Source organism: Macrobrachium nipponense, chromosome 31, assembly GCF_015104395.2.
Source record: "Macrobrachium nipponense isolate FS-2020 chromosome 31, ASM1510439v2, whole genome shotgun sequence".
Lineage (NCBI taxonomy): Eukaryota > Metazoa > Arthropoda > Malacostraca > Decapoda > Palaemonidae > Macrobrachium > Macrobrachium nipponense.
In genome coordinates this window covers 41,158,183-41,180,682 of record NC_061093.1, presented here as the reverse complement: position 1 = coordinate 41,180,682, position 22,500 = coordinate 41,158,183, and the positions used below count along the sequence as shown (strand labels likewise).

General features: G+C 37.5%; 1 protein-coding gene across 1 annotated transcript in view; it reads left to right on the top strand.

Annotated features, from left to right (window-relative positions):
* Positions 1-3,588: 3,588 nt before the first annotated feature.
* Positions 3,589-22,500, top strand: part of LOC135206911 (G-protein coupled receptor Mth2-like) — a 76,870-nt gene continuing 57,958 nt past the window's right edge. The window contains exon 1 of the mRNA XM_064238400.1: positions 3,589-3,941. The gene's annotated coding sequence lies outside the window, so the exon portion shown is untranslated. The remainder of the gene's footprint in view (positions 3,942-22,500) is intronic.

Sequence of the window (22,500 nt, the reverse complement as noted above, 5' to 3'; positions counted from 1 at the left end):
CCAGCAGCATCCCCGCGTCCCTTAGGACATACGTATCCCTTTTTAGTGGGGAAATCTAACATTCCTACTACAAAACCTGTACTTACCCGGATACGGGCCTACAACTTACGTGGGTTTGTAAATCAATGGGATTGTTTATTTATGTAATACATACACACACACACACACACAAACATATATATATATATATATATATATATATATATATATATATATATATATATATATATATATATATATATATATATATATATAATATATATATATATATATATATATTCTCGGCACAATTAATTTTTATGTAATATATATATATATATATATATATATATATATATATATATATATATATTATAGTATATATATTATTAATAAAATTCAATGTCCCAGAAATAAAATTTTGGCAAAACAAATTCGCAAAAAGATGGTAGAAATTTACAGCCGACTTCGGCAAAATAAAGTGATGCTTAGTCTAGTAACCTAAAAATTATAGAACGCCATGCATTGCAAATTTTAAAGGTAAACATGTAAATGGAAGCTCTAATGAAGGCAATCAAACGCTAATTTAAAGAGACAAGAGAGATGGTAACACAACACAACTGTATAATGCACGAGAGCAGCGAGAAATTCTGAGACTATGAGAAGTGAACGAATGTCCAGTGTCGTCTAGATAAGACCGTCAGAGAGGACAGGTATAATATATCCAGTAAAGTTTATCAAGCACACCTGAGTTGGTACACGTAAGAACAGCATCAAATCTAAAGGTGACGACATCACAAGCGACGAGTGATAACATCTGAGAACTGCAACATGTTCCAGGAGACAAATATAGAATGTCGACTGCCTTAAATTATTACGCGAGGAAGGTTTGAAAGCAGAGGAATTCTGCATTCAGTAAACATGGATGTTCATGTAGCAGACATTTCTATGTATATTATGTTGTGTTTGCATGCAACTAGAAATTTTTCCCCGCTTATTTGCTGGCCTTATGATGAAAACTGAAGGGACCTCTTCTAATTGCCAAGATTCCTAAGAAACCATTGAAGCAAAGCTGAAGAGTGAGTGCTTTACTTAGTTTATGTAGCATGGCAAAATGTAAGCGATTGAGTTAAGAAAAAAAGACTATAAATGAACATGTATTGAGTTGAAAAAATGTGTAAGTCCTAAAGTTAAAAAATCTGAGAGCAACAAAAAAACGCTTGGGTCAACAATTTCTTGCTGCAAAATGAACTAATTTCTCTATTTGGTTAGAATAACGAAATAGCGGTTACTTTAAACATCTACAAATTAGTTTAGTTTAGTTTGTATTGTGTTTTTACGTTGCATGGAACTAGTCGTTATTCAGCAACGGGACCAACGGCTTTACGTGACTTTCCGAACCACGTCGAGAGTAAACTTCTATCACCAGAAATACACATCTCTGACCCCTCAATGGAATGCCCGAGAAGTGAACTCGCGGCCACCGAGGTGGCAGGCCAAGACCAAACCGACCACGCCATTGAGGCGCTTAAACCTCTACAATAAAAATTACAGCTTAAGTGTTGCACTCTTAACAGGCGACCGCAAAGGTTGCAGGAATTGAAAGAAGTCAAGCAAGACCCCAAAGCAAGGCCTATACGGAGTAATACGTATGAAGACATTAAATAATTCACTTCTTTCCATCGCAATGCTCTGTAAAGAATTAGTGCCCGAAAGAATAAGTATTGAAAGAAACTGATATTAACACTGGAAGTACGATCCGTTACATGAGAAAATGAAACATTGTGGGATAAGACAGCGTCGAGAAAAGAAAAAAAAAGTTCAGCAGGAACACTCAACACTGCAATGATGTTTTAATTTGGAAGATTTCAGTCTCTTATAAATTGCAAAGAATTAATCACTGGAGAAACAATGAAGAATAACACCAATCAAGTCCTGGATAACGTGCAAGCGTTCGTAAGACTTGCCGGGCTAGGGAGGGGGGATTGATACCTTCTCTTTTTTTTCCCCAAGCATCGATATACTGAAGAAAATCTACTGTGTGAGCACTACATAAAAAAAAGATGGGGCGAATGTATACAAAACTTTTAGCCATGCTTTACCGCTTACAGGGAGAGAGTTGAACGGAATCTCATTTCAACTGAATGCCACTTTTTCTGAGATTCTGCTCTCTCTAGAGACATATTCTCTCTCTCTCTCTCTCTCTCTCTCTCTCTCTCTCTCTCTCTCTCTCTCTCTCTCTATGAGATCCATCACAGCATAGTCAGGTCTTCCGCGTCCGATACTCAACGGCTGGCAGCGTGAAGAACGCAATCCACCAACACCAGAATGAGCACTATCGAAGCTCACTTGGACGATTTCTTATCTGTGACGACTCATATATGGAAATGAATAATTCATGAGTAATTCGCTAGATAAGACAGCCACGCACAAACTTGCACACGAAAAGAAAGAAAAATCGCTGTTGAAATGCATTTATACAAAAAAAGGAAGGAAGCGATATTTCTTATCTGTGACTACGTCATATATGTGGATAAATCATTCATGAGTAATTCGCTAGATAAGGCAGTCAAGCACTAACTTACACAAGAACAGAAAGAAAAATAGCTGTCGAAATGCATTTATACAAAAAAAGGAGGAAATAAAAAAACTGGGATGTCAAAAAAAAAAAGGAAATAAAAAAACGGGGATGTCTTAAAAAAAAGGAAATAAAAAAACCTGGGATGACTACAAAAAAAAGGAAAATAAAAAACTGGGATGTCTTAAAAAAAAGGAAATAAAAAACTGGGATGTCTTAAAAAAAAGGAAATAAAAAACTGGGATGTCTTAAAAAAAAGGAAATAAAAAAACTGGGATGTCTTAAAAAAAGGAATAAAAACCGGGATGTTTTAATAAAAGGAAATAAATAACTGGGATGTCTTAAAAAAAGGAATGAAATAAAAAAAACCGGGATGTTTTAATAAAAGGAAATAAATAACTGGGATGTCTTAAAAAAAGGAAGGAAATAAAAAAAACTGAGATGTCTTAAAAAAAGGAAAAAACCGGGATGTGTTAATAAAAGGAAATAAATAACTGGGATGTCTTAAAAAAGGAAGGAAATAAAAATCTGGGATGTCTTTAAGAAAAAAAAAAAAAAACTCGAGAGGCCCTTGAAATCATGCAGTGCTTGTTTCGCAGCCGCTGCTTCTCGGAAACCAGGCGATTCTGGGAAACGTTCTCCGGTGTTTCACGACTGTTTCACCCATCGGTATAGAGAATCTCTCTCTCTCTCTCTCTCTCTCTCTCTCTCTCTCTCTCTCATACTGCTTTTGTTCGTTTCATTTAGCCATAAGTTATCGAAATAAGAAACTGTTGGAATCACGTACCTACTACGACGATTCCATTCACCTGCCAAGAGTCCCTGAGCAGTTAGTGAAAAACGCAGTATCAAAACTATCTCCGTTTTCCTTCCCGATCTTTCACGTGACCTATCTTATTCCCTCGATAACCGCTCCGTTCGTGTCATTTCTTTGTCTCCTTTACGCAGTTCATACATGGTTATCGTGGACAGAGCAAAAGTGGGAGGGGCTTCGTACAAATCCCAAACACCCGTAAGTCGCAGGGAGAGAGAACTTCTCCGCCCTTTCAGTCATCCTTCTGCCCTGAGAGCGGAGAGAAGGGAACAGCTTCGTCTCCGTTGGCTCCGTCTTGAATGGGGTGTGCGCTCTCGTGGCAGCCTGAATAGTGTACTGTGTTGATTACTCTTGACTGCACCGTGCCAGACAATATAAGGTTCATTTTCGGCATAAGCTGCCTTTTTTCACAACCGGCTAACGATCTTTGTGCAAAAACCTAGCAACACTGTTTGGGTTATGATATTTTACTTCCAGGAGACCGAATACTGAATGTGTCATAAAAAGTGAATACTGCATTTCATCTAACCAGCAAATTTGACACTGAAGTCTTCCCTACGAAACTAAAAGGTAAGAGTCGCCTTCCTTATCAGTTGTGAGAATGGTATATTTGCTCAACCAAAAATATCTCGTACTTTTTTAAAGCATTTTACCTTTTCAAATATATTTAAATAAACGATTTAAATCTCTAAATAATACACACGTGCCATTTTCTAACTCAGTGAAAACTGAAGGCAAAAACGTGCACAGACAGCGAACGTTTTAGGGTCATGGGCATTCACACACAAACACACAAAACTAGGGCATCGGGTATTGGAGGGGATGAGTTGCTGTTGTAAAATGGAAGTGAAGACGAGCGTGCGTGGTACGTCTGGGCATCTTAATGACTTCGCTTTCTCTGAAAGTGAAAGCTAATTTTCACTTGATGTTACCTAAATGTCTCTCTCCCTCTCGCTTTATTATATTATATATATATATATATATATATATATATATATATATATATATATATATATGTGTGTGTGTGTCGGTGTGTGTGTGTGTGTGTGTGTGTGTGTAAAGATATATATATATATATATATATATATATATATATATATATATATATATATAGTATATATATATATATATATATATATATATATATATATATATATATATATTATATATATATATATATATATAAATAGGCCCCATTAAAACACCCTGGTTTAAAGGTAAGGGGCTATATTTCCGTGGACTGACTCCCACCCTTTGATAACTGTGGGAATCAGTCCACCGAAATATAGTCCATAGCTTTAAACCACAGTGTTTTTAATGAGCCTTTTATACCTGAGACGTATCTCTTTTAACAACAAGTAGTTCCATATACATACACACATATATATATATATAATATATTATAATATATATTAATATATATATATATATATATAAATATATATATATATATATATATATATATATATATATATATATATATATATACCATATACATATAATATACATATATATATATATATATATATATATATATATATATATATATATATATATATATATACGCAATAAGAGATTAATTTACATATAGAAAAGTATGTTCTGCTAATAATCTCTTAATTCGTATTTCATTCTATTCAAACCCTTAACTGCGCAAAAAATTAGCTTAAACCGCCGTTAATACCTATACAATGGGAAGTAATAGGAGAAGATTCCCTTTCTCAACCTATCATAAGCGGGCATACTCTGAATGTGTTTGTGTCTGCGTTTATGCGCGGGCGCAAGAGCGATTTCTAGGTTACTAAATCGTACCACAATCCAATGCACGCAAAAGGATGTTTCTTCGCTGAATATCAATATTCTTATTATGGTGACATTCGAATCAAGGATCAACACTGTCGATAAAATTGTTACTTTCTTTCTTAACTGGCGACGGAGTGTTTGTGTGTGCTGGGGAAAGGGGGCGTGTCAAGGGGAGCGTCGGTGTGTCAAAAGAAAAACACCCCCTTCTCCCAATTTCCATATGTAGCCCATTTGGTTGCCTTGGTTCTGTGTCGTCCTATTTAGTCCCCGGAGTCAAAGAGCTTCCTCCTCTGACATACCAATAGGAGGCCCCACCATTCATCACGTCTTTCTACCCCGTTTGCCGTCCCATTCAACTTCGTGCTTCTCTTTCCGTCTCTCTCTCTCTCTCTCACACTCTTTTTCTGTTTACGCACGTACGCACACATGCGCTTACAGAAATATAGACACACATTATATAATACATTATATACATATATATATATATATATATATATATATATATATATATAGATATATAGTATAGATATATATATATATATGTAGATGTATGTAGTATGTGTATATGACACACGCACATATATATGTGCATGTATACATGTCTTTGTACCAGCTGACCAACCCGTCACTGCCCGGGAAAACTCTGAATGAAAACTGATTTTCTCTCTCGAGGTAGGATGAATCTCCTCCTCTCTCTCTCTCGTCTCTCTCTCTCTCGGGGCTCTCAGGGGGGAGAAAAATCTCTCTCTCTCTCTCACGCATGTTAAGATAGTTGCTTTGAATTATATTGCCCAGCATTTTTGACATTTTATATAACACCCCTACCCCTCATTATCGTAGCTGAACTTGAACTTGAAAGGGCATCGGGAGTGTCACTATACATCTCAGCTACCCCGAAAACTATGGATTACACACTAACATCTGTCATTTTCGGTTATTCTTACGTCGCCCCTTCCCAACCCCACCCGCTATGTGCCAGTGATGTCTTCCCACAAACCGATAAATGTGTAGTTTATTTAGTCACCAATCTATGGACAGACCCAGCCCCATTTCAGGGAAGCCCTCTTCTGTGCTATAGTGATGTCTAATCCCCAAGATAGTGAGTCATATGTAAGTCGCATGTATCCCACGGTTGGTTAAAGTTGCGCACATCCATTTATATATATACATACATGGCTATACATATACATACATATCTATATATACACATTCATACATACATACACACACGTAACTTGGACAATCTCCTTCACATTGCAGAAAACTGCATGTGCAAACTGATAGGCTGAGTAATTTTTAAAAATATAAATTAATATCTACCACGTACAATATTAGAGTACAGCGAAAGACAATGAACCTGACAACAACGCCACACCCGTTCACACTGAGAGAGAATAAAAAACGATAAAAAAAAGGAGACGGAAGTGGGATTTGATACTTAGCCACTGGTAGAAGTCAGATAAGGAATAGAGACAAAGTAGGAATTACATGTTAAGTAAATGAATCAAAGTGGGAAAGAATTGATAAAGGCAGGCTTCAATTTTCAAATGAGTTATTCATTCCCATGGTTCCTCCATGTGTTCCATCTTTCTGCAGAAATTATTGTACTATACCGATGTGCATACAAAAAGTGTATTTTGAAGATGTGTTTCAAGTTGATTTCTCGTAGAAGTAATATTATCAAAATAATCACATTACAGGATAACGAACACAGCTGAATATCGCATTTTCCACCATTATTTTAACGTCTTTCTTACCCGGTCCCGATCCTAAAATGCGCAGAATAACAACATACATAAATAATTTACATCCGTTCCTTTCCTGATTTCCAATACGTGATTTTTATTTGACCGTAATAATTTCGTCGACATGTCCATAGTTTTCGTTCAAACAAAATATTGTTTTATTTCTTTTTTAAAGAACGTACAATAAAGGTTATGAAACGTTCTCTGTAGTTTTCTCTATTCACTAATGATTCATAAGAGTCATACGTATGAGAAACAAAAGAAAAACAGCACTTGAGGAAAACTCCACATCCAAAAATAAAAGTCAAAAAAGAAACGAGCGACACTCCATCTGTAAATTAAAATTCTGTCATTTCCTGTCAGCACTGGAAGACAAGAAGTGTTGGCAAGAACTCAAAGTTGAGAAATCAATTGAATCCTTTGAAAAACCGTGCACGACATTGACGTAAACTGTGACACGAATATGACTCTTCGTCTTAGAATTCAGACAACTGATTCAAACCCCAAATTTGTGGAGAGCAAAAGCAAAAAAAAAAAAAAAAAATCACTGAATCTCTGAAACTGATCTAACTGACTGGCAGGATTCGAGTTCGTGACTTCTAACGAGCATGTGTGTTCCTAGAGGCCTGGCGTATAGTACGAGCTCAAGAGTGGTGGCGGCGTACAATCAAGAAGTGTTCAGCGTAACGCCCATAGGCGTGTTTACTAAACAAGAGTGCGTAGCGACCTTACAAAAGAAACTAAACGAATCCTGAGAAGGGAAAACATTTATCCATCAGATGCAAAGCCTCAGACTAAAATCAATCAAGATAATGGGTATGTTAAGAGCCTTCCCACATAGTAACAATAATGCACACGCAAGGACCTCACTGAAACCTGTAGGACCTGAAGTCTCACTTAAACCTGTAGGACCTGCACGAAGGACGAGTACGCAAGGCTTTGGAAATAAATCTTTTATAGCTTCTGCGTGCCACTCTGAACTCCGAACTAGTTTATGGACTACAATAAGTGATGTAATCGCTTTTGTCGCGGAGCGTTGATCCAACCCCGTTCAGACATACCATTCAACTGAGAGGATGGTAGTGAGTGACTGAGGGTCGTCGTTCGTTCCCCTAAAGCGGCAATTCCTTTCGATAATATTGACCCCTCGGGTTGCGGACGTATTTAAATCTGTGCACTGGGAACTGCAGTGCCTCGATTAGCGGAGCCATAAATTTCAGTTACAGAAACAACCGCGTCACCCACATCTGCGCGACTGCGAGACACATGGATGCACACACACACACACACACACAGAAAGGTTATTCGTCCAAATACACTTTCGTACAAGACTTTAAACGACCTGAAACTGGTAGCATTCGCGCAGCTGCGCAATTCTGACCATTTATCCTACCTAATCTCTGAAAAAGAGAGAGAGAGAGAGAGAGAGAGAAACTTTACAAAAAAATACAAGGAGAGAGAGAGAGAGAGAGAAGAAGAGAGGGTAGAGAGAGAGAGAGAGAGAGAGAGAGAGAGAGAGAGAGAGAGAGAGAGAGAAACTTTTTAAAAAAATACAAGCTTGGAAACTCCACGTTCATTCATCATTATTTCTCTTCTCTTTTATTCTGAATGGAGAAGCCGAACTTTGGTGTACTTGGATGTTAGGGGTACAGAATCTACCATACTATGTAGTATGTACATAGCTGTGAAATCTTTAACCTAAAGTGTGCGATAAATAAAGGAAACTCATTCCACTGGGTTTGGCTTGTCGTCTCATAAGAGTACAAAACAATTTATTCTTATTTAAAGTGACTCCTACTACACACTCTCTCTCTCTCTCTCTCTCTCTCTCTCTCTCTCTCTCTCTCTCTCTCTCTCTCTCTCTCTCTCTCTCGTCTCTCTCTCTTCTCTCTCTCTCTCTCTCCCTGTAAACAGCAACAGTGTGGAAGAGTTTAAAAGAAAGCTAGACAAAATCAGTAGGACACTGTGAATGAATAATAAAACCTGCTCCTGGAGATGAGTGAGCACACGATATCTCCTCGGATGGACTAACAAGTCTTTGGGACATTCAAATCCTTGTAACTCCTTGTTTCTCTCTCTTTTACTATTCATCCATATGCACAACATAAAACTGATGTTGTAGGTCGTGATGGCAAATCTTGCTCCAAGTTGCTCAATCAATCGCCTGCCCACAGATGAATCCTTTTCCCAGGGGAACCCCCTACGTGCTCTATTATTCTTGTCCTTTTTCTTCTTCAGAGAATAATCAAGTATTTCCTCTTCCCGACGATGCAGCAGCAGTAGCCATTACCACTCCCCCTGAGTCGACTTGGTCATCCTCTTTCACTGCCCCTATGGTTCGCCAAGACACAAAAAGAAACGAAAGGAAACAGAATTTGGCTTCAGACAGTAATTGAAACGTATGAGGAAGAGGTCACACGAGAACAGTGTTGCCAGAATAAAACGTCATGAGAGAGAGAGAGAGAGAGAGAGAGAGAGAGAGAGAGAGAGAGAGAGAGAGAAAATTTTCCTGAAACATGGGGAGCTCCATAAAAACTGTCGGGTAAAGCACATATGTATATTCAAGTTACTGATACTTGCGGATTACTGAATCCTCTAATCGCCATCACGTTAATATTTCAACCCTCCAATGGCACGTTACTTATGTGCTCTAGGCTAATTTACGTGGTCTCTCGTCTGAACACTAAAATATTCGAAGCTTAAGACTGTGTGCAAAAACCAGAGGGTTTTTTTTACCTGACCCTTTCTTACTCCTTTAAGACAAAATTAATGGCAATGGGTACACACAACTTTCGCTACTTATTATAGCCTTTGGGTGATTATGAGCAATAATAGCCCAAGAAACTAATAAAATACGCAACAAAAGAGAGTTCTATAATAAAATTAATTTACTGAATCGGACCTATGCGTTTTTTTGTCTTACAGTTACTAATAAAATACGCAACAAAAGAGAGTTCTATAATAAAATTAATTTACTGAATCGGACCTATGCGTTTTTTGTCCTTACAGTTAACCATAATAAATACCAAACAATATTTCCACATACATACCAACTAGTATCTATTCATCAGTACCTATTATTCTAAAACACATTTTGCTTTTCGTCAAAAGAAAATGAGTAAAATCAATCATAATGTTAGACCTGGGTGCTAGTGGCATACAAAGAAAAACTCTCCTAGCATTGGAGGATACTTGTGCCAGCAGCAGGTTTTTCTTCTTCTTCTTTCTTTCTTTCTTTCTTCTTTAGATCGTTTTACGTCATCAGCAAGGCTACCGGTATTTCCCCATAATAAGACATTATTGCTAAAGAATCGCTCTTAGCGTAGCTTAATCAAATGTGGTTGGGTTTGAAGTTTACATTAGCAAATTTTAAATTCTTCATATTGATCATCGTTTTTTTAATTCAGGAGCGAAGATAAAATAACGCTAAGCAACGTAAATTAGAAAGAATGTGTAACAACACGCACACACACACGCACACACATAGAACTGGGTGCGTGGCTGTGCAATGTCTATCACGGCAAGTAAAACTTGATTATAAAATGAAACTGGGTGTATATCAACGAATAGAGTAAAACGACCTAGTACATTATCTTCTTCCTTTACTTTAAAACCTTCTCATTCAAATTTCATGATAAGATGTTTGCAAGGTAAAATATTTCTGACAGTGAAAACAAACGAAGTACACAATAGATTTCATACCAACAGCGGTCTCTGTGTCCGAGGTTGGTCTTCTGATGACTAACAACTGTCCTGGATTAACCAGAGTTCCCCAAGGCAGGCAACGACCTATCAAAAATCGCCGCAATTTTTTGGCTTCTTTTTTAATCTTATTCGAACATCCTGGTTTCAAAGGCAGACAGACTTGGTCTTAGACAAACATTAAGTTGTGTGTTACTTTTGTTACTGAACACGCTACACTGGTTCTAGAGATTATTACCACTATTATGACTTATTCGACACGCTCTATGGCATTTGACTGGATGATCGACTGTTTACACTGGCGTTTTCAAACTGTCGGTAGCTGTTAGGACTAAACGGAAAGTTAAACACTTAACTGAATATTCGTAAAATTGTTTTGATGGGATATTGATTTGATGGGTTCGAAATCATAGAAATTAGGAAAGCAAAAGGTGATATTATTCTTATAATAAGAATGCATTAGTGTTAAAGATATTCCCACCCCGAGTCATAAATACGTGCGCGCGGGCGCATCCCGGAAATCTCCCTTCTAAAATTCCTTTATAATCAAACCCAACAGCACCTCTCTCTCTCTCTCTATTTCTCTTTTACCCCCACCTCTCTCTCTCTCGCTCGCTCTCTTTTCTCTACTCTCTTCCCTTCTCTCTCTCGTCTCTCTCTCATCCTTCTTCTTTCTCCTTCTTTTCTTCCTTTGTCTCTCTCTCTGTGTGTAGAGTGGGTAGTGCCGTGTGCACTGCCAGGCATTACTTAAGGTTCTTTGCAGCGTACCCTTCGGCCTTTCATTCCATTTACTGTACCTCCGTTCATATTCTCTTTCTTCCATCTGTCTTTCCACCCTCTCTAATACTTGTTTCATGGTGCAACTGCTTTGGGGGTTTTTCCTCTTACACCTCTGTCAATTCCCTTTCAGCGCTGAATGACCTCATAGGTTTCAGCGCTTGTCCTTGGGCCTCTCTCTCTCTCTCTCTCTCTCTCTCTCTCATTATAACTGTAAGCCAACATATCAATGTAAGCCAGTGTCACTAAAGTTCAAAAGTCAGGACGCAAAGACACTGCCAAGTCACGTTACATCGAGAGATAAATGAAATATAATAAAAAAAAAAAAAAAGCAATAATATCAACCTTCAACTGCCTGTTGTAACACAAGAATCAGGACCTATAAAAATATGGCGCTGAACTTCGTCAGTTATAGTTTCGATTTATTCTTTCCATACTATTAGCATCTTGCAAGAACTGACTCAATTTAGGTAAAGTCAAGCTTAAATACTGGCATGCATTCAGCAGTATGTATCTTTTACTTACTTACTGTATCTATGTATGTATATTTTACTTACTGTATGTATGTATCTTTTACTTACTGAATGTATGTATCTTTTACTTACTGTATGTATCTTTTACTTACTGTATGTATGTATCTTTTAGTTACTGTTTGTATCTTTACTTACTTACTCTATGAATCTTTTACTTACTTACTCTATGTATCTTTTACTTACTGTATGTATGTATCTTTTACTTAAGGTTATAGTTTCATTTACATACAAATGAAATAAATCAATATACACAGCGCGACATTTTGCCCGGATATCAGCATCACCCTCAGCTGACGTCTTAGTGTAGCTCATGTTACAAACACATTAGAACGACGTGCGAGAGAGAGAGAGAGAGAGAGAGAGAGAGAGAGAGATGAATGGCACATCATCCAGTCCGTGCTGTGACTATAAGGAGAAACAATAACTGAACAAATCCCATTATTATACATTACTTGTAATAGAGGATTTTCAGTTTATTATTGTCTTCTCGAATAAAGTCAGTTTCTTATTAGAAATTAATTGTACTCATTTATTTTCATTTTAATGCTGTCGTTTCTTACTAAATTAACAAACCTTGTTGAGATTATTCAACAATTTCTTTTTTTTCAGAAACGTAAAAATCAGTCTGAAGAGTCTTCTGCTTCTAAAAATAGGGTGTCATTTAATCTGCTTTCCTTTACTATAATAAAATAGTTGCCGTCGCTCATCTGACAACAATATCTCTTTTCTTCTTCTTCCTTTTTTACGAGATTTTTTATGAGTTTTTTTTTTCTTTTACCAGAAGACAAGTAGCCGAGATTAGACATAAGGTCACAGTCCTTCTCATACTGAGCATTACTGAAACAAGATACACATTCCAGGGGATCTGATTGAATACCGAGATGGGATAACGATAATATCGAGAATTTATTCGATGTTTTAAATTTTACATTTCTTTTTTCCGTTTTTCATCCTGAAAGTGATTACCATTTTACGAAATACATTTATTTAATTAACGCACACGCATTCACGGATAATACACCAATTGCCAATTCACAAAATACATTTGTCCTATTGTCATAAAAACTGCGGGGAATTTTAAACAACATAACATACAACAATGAGAGCAACATGATCTGCAGAATCTATGGTGAACGAAATCCCATACAAACAAACAGAAACTTGTTGAAAATAGGTGTATCACAACTAACCAGCATGAAAATTCCATTAACTTAAATGACATAGCGATTACATGAATAAAAAAAAAATTTCTCTCAAACAAACAAACAAACAGAGAGAGAGAGAGAGAGAGAGAGAGAGAGAGAGAGAGAGAGAGAGAGAGAGAGAAAATGTCCTCCTTGGCAACTGCTTTGACAACGCAAGATCAGGAATATTTTTGTTTACAACCACAACAGCGCACCAAAAGAAAAAAAAAAAAAAACCGTACGTTCTGGTCACCGAGTCCTTATGGAATGGGTGCTTGTCAGTTCGGTGTACCCATCTTCTCCATTAGGGAAGATTTCCTCCTCCTCCTCCTCCTCCTCCTCCGTCCTCCTACCTCCTCCTCCTCCCTCGTATCAATTTCTTCCACACTCATTTCAGTGCACACTCGAAAGTAATGTGAGAAAACCAGGTAACTTAACCTAACGTTTCTGGGGAAGAAGACGACCCTGGGGGAAGGTTAGCACTCATACCCTCACTTAATAACAATTCACTTTTTAAGTTTCTGAAAAGAAAGCTATCCTGCCTGCTTTATCCGTCCGTCCGCACTTTTTTCTGTCCGCTCTTAGATCTTAAAAACTACAGAGGCTAGAGGGCTTGCAAATCGGTATGTTGATCATCTACCCTCCAATCATCAAGCATACCAAATTGCAGCCCTCTAGCCTCAGTATTTTATTTTTTTTAAGCTTAAAGTTAGCCATAGTCGTGCGTCTGGCAACGATATAGGCCAGGCCACACCGAGACGTGGTTAAACTATCATGGCCGAGGCTCATAAACAGCATTATATCGAGACTACCGAAAGATGGATCTATTTTCGTTGGCCTTGACAATACGATTTACAGGAAACTTCGGCACATTTTTTACTTGTTTCTTTTTTAATCCGTCTTCAATGACTGTTTTCATACGTCTGCTCAATATAATTATTGTACTCGGATGCAGCCTACATTTGATTAGCAATCCATTTTCTACGAAAACGAACTGTTACCAAATTGAATAGAGAAATAACAGAAAGATCAAGAGAAGCGCAAGCTGAACGCTTAATTAAGAGATAATTAACACAATGATAATAATAATAATAATAATAATAATAATAACAAATATTTGGACAGTTATTTGGGTAGCAACATCCAAACTGAAAATAAAAATATAATCAGTGCCCCAAACAGACCCGCCTGCCAAAGGCCTACGTCAACTGCGCAGCGGAATGTGTTTATAAATACCTTCGCTGTTTCTCTCTCCCCCTCAGGATTATGGCCAAACACGTGACAAGGCATAACTCTCTCTCTCTCTCTCTCTCTCTCTCTCTCTCATACCTATTTCAGGGTCATCGGTGCAAAAGGACAATGACCCTGGTATTCACTTGGACAACCAAATTCTTGATCAGCTCTATACCACCCGACTGACCTAATACAAAAAAAAAAAAAGTTTTATCGGTAAATATATTAATATAAAGTCATTGCTACTGAAAGTATTTTATCACATTAATATTACTAAGAATTACTACAACTGGTTTATGTAAAATCGATCATGAAATATATCCAGATGTAGAAAAATATCTTATTATACATTACAAACACTCAAAAATCAATAAGAAAGGAAATCCACTTCAAAACAGGCTAAAACAATATAATATACAAATAAAAAAGAAATAAGAAATTAAAGCTTCTGAAACTACCACTGCTCAACAGACGAGATTTTTTTTCAGTAGCCGAAGAAAAATCTGGAGCACTACATCTCAGAAGGGCCCCAAAACAAACCCAACTTGCTATAGTAGATGAATACATCATAACCCAACTGAATTCCATCCTTCAAAACAAACTTGAGGATCAATGCACGTCCTAAGGGCGCCGCATCATGGGTAACTTAATGACTTATTTTCCTATCCACCCCCAAAAAAAATGAGGGGAGGTAGAGGAGTGAAAAATTTTGGCCCCTAAAAAACGTGAAAGATTCGTCTCTAGAAAGATGATGATGACGAGCTGAAACTCTGATCTAGATGGACGAATGGAACCAATATAAGAAAACGCTGTTATCAAAACCTACAATTAATCTACTAGAAGAAAAGGAACCAGGAATCGGATGATATCTCAAAAGGAAAATAAAAAGGAAAAACAAACACATAAATCACGAGAAAAGTCTTCACATGGCAATAACACGGGGCCATAAGCTTTCTCTAAATATTGACATACGGTCGTGTCGCCAAAGTCGTCCGGGAGACGAAAGTTCAAAACGAAGACCGCCCTCCGTCCCCCAAACGCATCGTATCCGACGATGCTGTGTTTTTCAACGATCTCTGAGAAGCCGAGGGTGAATTAGGGTGAATCATCCCACTGTCGCACTGAGAAATTTCTTTACATATAATGCAACCACTGTGTGTGTGTGTGTGTGTGTGTGTGTGTGTACAGTCGAGTCTCACTCACGATTCCTCAAAGGCAACAAACACTCTTCCTTCCTAAGATACACTTTCACCGTTATCTGAAATTCCAAAACAATGATCTCCAAAAACGAAGTGACGTTATTCCTTCTATGAGAGAGTTCATCACAATAAGATGAAATTTTTACGACAGCGTATCACGACAATAACAACCTCATAAGACGTCTCTTTCCTCGTTACGAGAATAAGGCGGATTAGATCAGACTTACTGCACCCAGGCACGAAATAGGCAACAACGCACATTACTGGGGAGGCTGCTATCACGGTGGAACTAGTCTTTGCCTCTGTTTATCAATAGAGCAAGGAACTCATGATTACCATAAAACTACTCTTCCTCATTCAAATATATCACCTTTCTATCTGTCCATCCGCTGAATGGGAGATTATGTACGAAGGTACTTAAGATCGCGTAAGCTAGACTATTTTTTATCAATGTATACATCTCTTCATCTACGAATGGGAGATTAAGAAAGTAACTTTACACTCTTGCGCTAGACCTGCTCTTCTCTATTTGTCTATCTGTAGTTTCCATGGATCATTAAGCAAGGGTTACAGTTAATTTGAGGTTAAGTCCGTTCTTTATCTTTCTCTCCATAGAAGCAATAAAATATTTTCCACACTAAACAAAATCCATCCGGGACGTTCTGACAAGGAGAAGGAGACACATTACTCCAACTTCAAAGGAATATAAAACAGTTGGTCTTTCACGCAAAGCAGCCCTTCCTCTCACACGTCAAGTCCTCAATGAACCATAGAAAAGGGGCACTTTTCCTTTTTTCTTAAATGCAGCAGCTGGCTGCAACACGAATAGGTTTAATCCTAATAATTTTTATAAACAAAATTCTCTCTCTCTCTCTCTCTCTCTCTCTCTCTCTCTCTCTCTCTCTCTCTCTCTCTCTCCTCCTTTTTTATGCTATCATATATATATATATATATAATAATTTTATATATATATAAAAAATATATATATACCTAATATATTATATACCTTATACCCCCATATATATATATACTATAAATATATTATATAAAATAATATATATAGATATATTTATAATATATTATATTATATATATATATATAGTATATATATTATATATATATATATAAATACTATGACTACAAATAAAAACCATATAGTGTGCAACGACCGTTAAAAATTATAGTGTGTTTTCCTGATTTTTTTTTACGTCAATAAAAAAATCATAATCATCATCCACGCAACATCCATGATAAAAACTATAAAGAAAAAAGGAAAAAAAACACCGTAATCTTTATCCCAAATTTCGTCAATAATTCATACGAAAATCCTTCTTAGAAAATCACATGATTCACTTCTACGCAACCATTCGGTCAGTGACGTCATTGCGAAGCCGACGACTTAAGTCTCCCGCTTTCGCCGGAGGCGCAGCCAAGAGCACTGAAGAAATGACTTCAATTGGATGAATCACCCAGACTTGAAACAACTAGCAATTTCCAAAAGCGCAGGAAAGACTAACCTCCTGTTCCTAAAGTATGTAACCTATTTTTATTTTATTTTATTTATTTATTTTTTATTTTGTAAGGTGCTTTTTACGTTGCATGGAACCCAGTGGCTTATTCAGCAACGGGACCAACGGCTTTACGTGACTTCCGAACACGTGAGTGTTTGTGAATTTGTGTGTGTGCAACTCGTGTGGGGGGGGCCGGTAGAAAACTACTATTGAGCAGCTGATACTGTTGCAACTGAATGAGACGAGAAATAGGCAATATTCTGAGTGGATTACCGGGGCGACAAATACGCAGCAAAAAAACTTGTGATTCCAAAATATCCGGTGGACTTGTTTACAAACACGCCTTCGCAACCATTTAAATGTAGCATTACCTATCAATATTCCTGCAGTAGTACTGACGGATAACCGGTTAAATATTTATATACTCAGTCTCGTTTCTAGTGATAAGGATCTATTTGTCAAGCTTTTACACCAAAAAAATATTTTTTTTACCAGATTAGCATTGCAACCAGAGAGAGAGAGAGAGAGAGAGAGAGAGAGAGAGAGAGAGAGAGAGAGAGAGATTAAATACTCAAGTATTCATTGTGCTGAACTCCACCAAATAAATTTTTATAGTTATCTTTTATAGAGATTATCAGCGCTTCAAAGTCAATACTGGAAACCGTAGAATAAAAATCAACGACAATCTTGAAAGAAGCCCTTAGCTGATGTGGTCAATCCCTACTTTCCGTTAAGTTCAGAAAAGGTAACTTTAATGTCGACACGTGACTTTTTTACCAACATATATATACATCTGACAGGTAATTAGATTAACAATTATAGCGGCAAAACCAACAGGAAGAAAAATCATAGGACAAGGCCGTTCCATTGAGAGTCCAAGGAAACTACCATAAAGTTTGAATGTTGCAATGGAAGTCACGTACACATTCAACTTAAGAGGCATTCAGTCAGATCCTCGTTGGACGAGTGGTTCACGCGCTCGCCTAACGATCCGGCAGTCCCGAGTCCATTTTCCAGCGCAGCCAACGTAGAATCAGAGGAATTGTTTCTGGTGATTAAAAATTAATTTCTCGATACAATGTGGTTCGGATCCCACTATAAGCTGTTGGTCCCGTTGCTAGGTAACCAATTGGTTCCTAGCCACGTAAAAATATCTAATCCTTCGGGCCAGCCCTAGGAGAGCTGTTAATCAGCCAATTTTCAACTTGACCTCCTCAGAATCAGAATCACAGGTCAGGCTATTTTAGATCTGTTTTGGTGTTATTGGTCAGATTCACCAGTTATATGTATTGCAAAGGCCACAAGTTTTGTATACGTTTTCTTCTTACAGCCTAGAATTCCGAAATGAAATCAGTGAAGAAACTGACCGCCTTACACGTTACTAATTTATTCCCAAATCCTAAACTCTAAGCCAGAACAAACTTTGAAAAAAAACCAAATTGGGAGAGATGAGACCCTGTCTGGAAGATGGAAGGCTACAGATATCAAGGAAAACAATTAAAATTTAAATCTCTGTTAATATGCAAACATTATTTTACTTCAACCACTTACACTTTCTAAAATGCTTTATTCCTGTCATAAATAAATATAATACACAAAATTTCTTTTAATTTCTAAGCTAAAACAAGATTTTTTCATCTTTAAAGCACAGAATTTAGCATTTGATTACTCCGCACCTAACATTATGTACGAGAGAGAGAGAGAGAGAGAGAGAGAGAGAGAGACTAATGACCGCAGACGAAATTAAAAGTCATACGAAAAAAAATGACATAATCGTTTTGTAATTAAACATGCATTTAGAACAGCCGGCAGGCGCAGAGAAATACTTCGGTGAAGCCAGCAAGCGACCGCCGCAGAATCAAGTTATGCTAAGCCACAGGTAAGACGAAAACAACTGTACATTCATCCAAAACTGCAACTATCCACGCATATCAAACCAATGCCAACCCTAATTATAACTGGTGCTTGACTGTTAAAGAGATGTGAAAATTAAAAGCGCCTCATTATTGCATGGTAATGGTCTATAAGTCAGCCATGAGGCCTTAACCGCGATTGGTTCAGATAAAAAAAGTTCGCCTTCGCCATGTTACGAACGTTCTGATTGGTCGAGAGGAGCAAACCGATTATACCACATTCTTGTCCACAGAGAGGGGAATTTCCCCGGTGATGACAGCCAAACTCGCGCAACGGGGGCCGCTTATTGAGGGGGTGGGGGCTGGCTGACGGAAGAGGGAGTGGGGAGGGGGGGGGGGCGGGGGGGGTAAGGAAGTGACATGGACAGACGGGGGGGGAGACGTTTAGGTGTTGCCGTAACAGTTGTTATTTATTCCTTCGAGTCGTTGTACTTCATTCAGGCTAAAAACTCCTTGAACGGAAGTTTTCCGAGCACTGCGTCACTTCCCAGCGTCTCCCTTCGAGAGAATATTTCTCACTTCTGTTCCTCTATTCGTCCTAAAACAATATTTACACTGCTGTGATTAATCGACGGTTAAGCCTATGATGGATGATGAATACTGAGGATATTTTTTTAACGAAATCAAACGAACGCGGTTTAAAGCAAGAACGATATCAATGTTCCCAACAAAACTTCCACTGTGTTATATTACGGACTGCTCTAAGAGCAATAGCCCGTGCTGACATAAGGCCAGCTAAATCTAAAACTAAAACAAACAACACCGTGTTATTCTTATAACGAAATTCAAACCTAACCATTGAGAAACAGATTTACATAGAAAGAAATATTGAGACAAATGAATGCGGTTTTATATAGAAGAAAAGACGTTTTAGAAGAAATATTGACACAAATTTTTAAAACAGATTTACATAGTAAAGATGCTGTTTTCTGAAAACATGATAATTTTTCGAAATAAGTCAACTGATGCTAAAAGAAATCACTACGGGATAATAGGTGAACGGATGCCTCCAAGGAAACGTGAAAACGCACAGTCATACCTAAAAAAAAAATAAAATAAAATAAAGGAATCTACAAACTACAGAGAAAAAGACAGAGAGGAAGGTCTCGGCTAAAAAGCGGCTGCCAAGTATTTATACGGTAAATCCCCGGGTGAGCGGCTCTGCGTGTGTGTGTGTGTGTGTGTGTGTGAGGTCACATGTCTGTACTGGATAGTCCGTCCGTCTTGGGCACAGTGATGAAACAGCTGACCCAGTTGTGACGTCACAGACGTCCTTGTTAGGGAAAAACAATGCCACGTAGACGACAACATTCAAATTTTATACTCTCATTCAAAGTATTACCGAAGAAATGACGTAACTAAGACAAAGCGGTTGATTCAACAGGAAATGGTCTTGAAGAGAAAGTATATATGGAAAAACTGGAGAGAGAGAGAGAGAGAGAGAGAGAGAGAGAGAGAGAGAGATCTTTTCCTATAAGCGTGTACACTCAAACATGTCTTTTGTTTTTTTTTTTTTTTTTTTTTTTTTTTTTTACACGTTTGGAGGTAAGTGGGACGTGAATAAGCATTTGTCAACAAAAATGAAAGGCGCAAATAATACTAATGTATTTACAAATGCGATTATAATTCTAACCTCAAAGTGAAATTGAAGGCGATTCACATTTCCTTCAAATATCTCTTTCGCGATGTTAGCCAAGGACTTACGAATTCATGACACCTTAGTATCAGAAGTAACCCATTCGTCTTAACTACAGACACGTCCCGTGTCCGACTGTGCTTTTGTTAAACTAAAATGTGAATTATGTTCCGGGTAGTCAGTCAGCTGTGGAGAGGTGCAGCCAACCGTGAAGACAGATTGAGAAGACAACAAATAAATGACGTGAGCGAAATATTATACCCAGGAGAATTTATTCTGTTATATTTTCTTTAGGTCTAAAGTAATGTGACGACAATTTTTCATGGCTACTTTATAAGCACCCGACAATGTGCCTAAAGAATGAAACGGACCTTAATGCATTTTTCAGTAATTTTAAGAGAAGTCTGGCTATACTCCAGCGATAAATTATCTGTCAAATAAATTACTATTCTATTAAAAATAAAAATGGAAGGCTCGCGATGAGGTTATCATCGGCATACGTGGCAGAATTATTTCTCTCTCTCTCTCTCTCTCTCTCTCTCTCTCTCTCTCTCTCTCTCTCTCTCTCTCTCAGATATCGGCATCAAAATACAACTAATTCTTCACTACTTCCTATGTTCCTATGTGCTAACACTGGAGGCTTACTATTTAACAAAGGAAAAATGACAAAAATACCTATTTTAACAGCAGACTGTGAAACAGATTATAAGATCCTTGATGTCACCGAGAACCACTTGGAAGAAGCGGCAAAAGTAGCGGAAACTCAAATATTATTATATAATATAATTGTGTTGACTGACAAGAGAAAGGTTATCTTATATCCAAAAACTATTACAAGGAAAACATTTCCCAAATACTAATAACATATCTTCTTTTTCCCGTAGTTGCTGTAGTATAACCTTGCCACTTTACGAACATATCCCCCCCCCCACAATATCATATCTTAGATAATTTCTACCATGGCCTGCTACTGGAGCAATCCTTCAAGAACACCATCCTAAACTCAACAGTCTTTATTTCTCTGCCTCTTTTCCCACTTCGATGCGGGGTCGATGTTCCCGACAGCTTTCCTTCTCCACCTGTCTTGGTCAAACATCGTCCTCTGACATCGCCCAATACCCTTCTACCGCCAATCACTGCCGGATTATATGACGTCGGATTGTATCGAAGGCCAGATTTGTCATACAATTATTGAGCGTTTTACATTAGGGGCCTCAACTTGTGAGAGTATTATATGAAAAATACCTTTATCTTACGGCATGAAAACATATCGCCAACTGATAACCATCCATAATATTAATGTCACAGTATGTAAATCATCCACGAACCTAAAACCTTAAATACTGTAATCAGGGCTGTTTACTTAGAAGGTACGATTGTCAAAAATACAAATTATTTTTTTCAAAGCGTGCCCCACAGAGAGAGAGAGAGAGAGAGAAGAGAGAGAGAGAGAGAGAGAGAGAGAGAGAGAGAGAGAGAGACTGCAGCTTCTCTTTTAAGTTCTTAAAATATTCATACATATGAAGAACGGCAGAAAAATGCGATAGATATTTCATAATTTTTTAATTTAGAATATTGTCAATCAAAATTATGTCAACAGCCATCAGCCATCAACCTTCTTCGCCATTAATCATATGAGAATTAAATATGACAGTTTTTAAGCTATAATAAATAACGTCTAATTAACAGGATGCATTTAATCCCACCTACGGCAATCCCACTAAAATCCCAATATAAAATCTCAATTTATATAACTCTTTGTCCCCAGTATTCAACACACACCAGACAACCGGAGTACCCTCGTCTACATTGTTCTCTCACAAAGACAACTAATATATACTTCCTTCTCTTCAACTCTTCCACAAACTCGACGAACGGCTTTCTCCGTCCAGC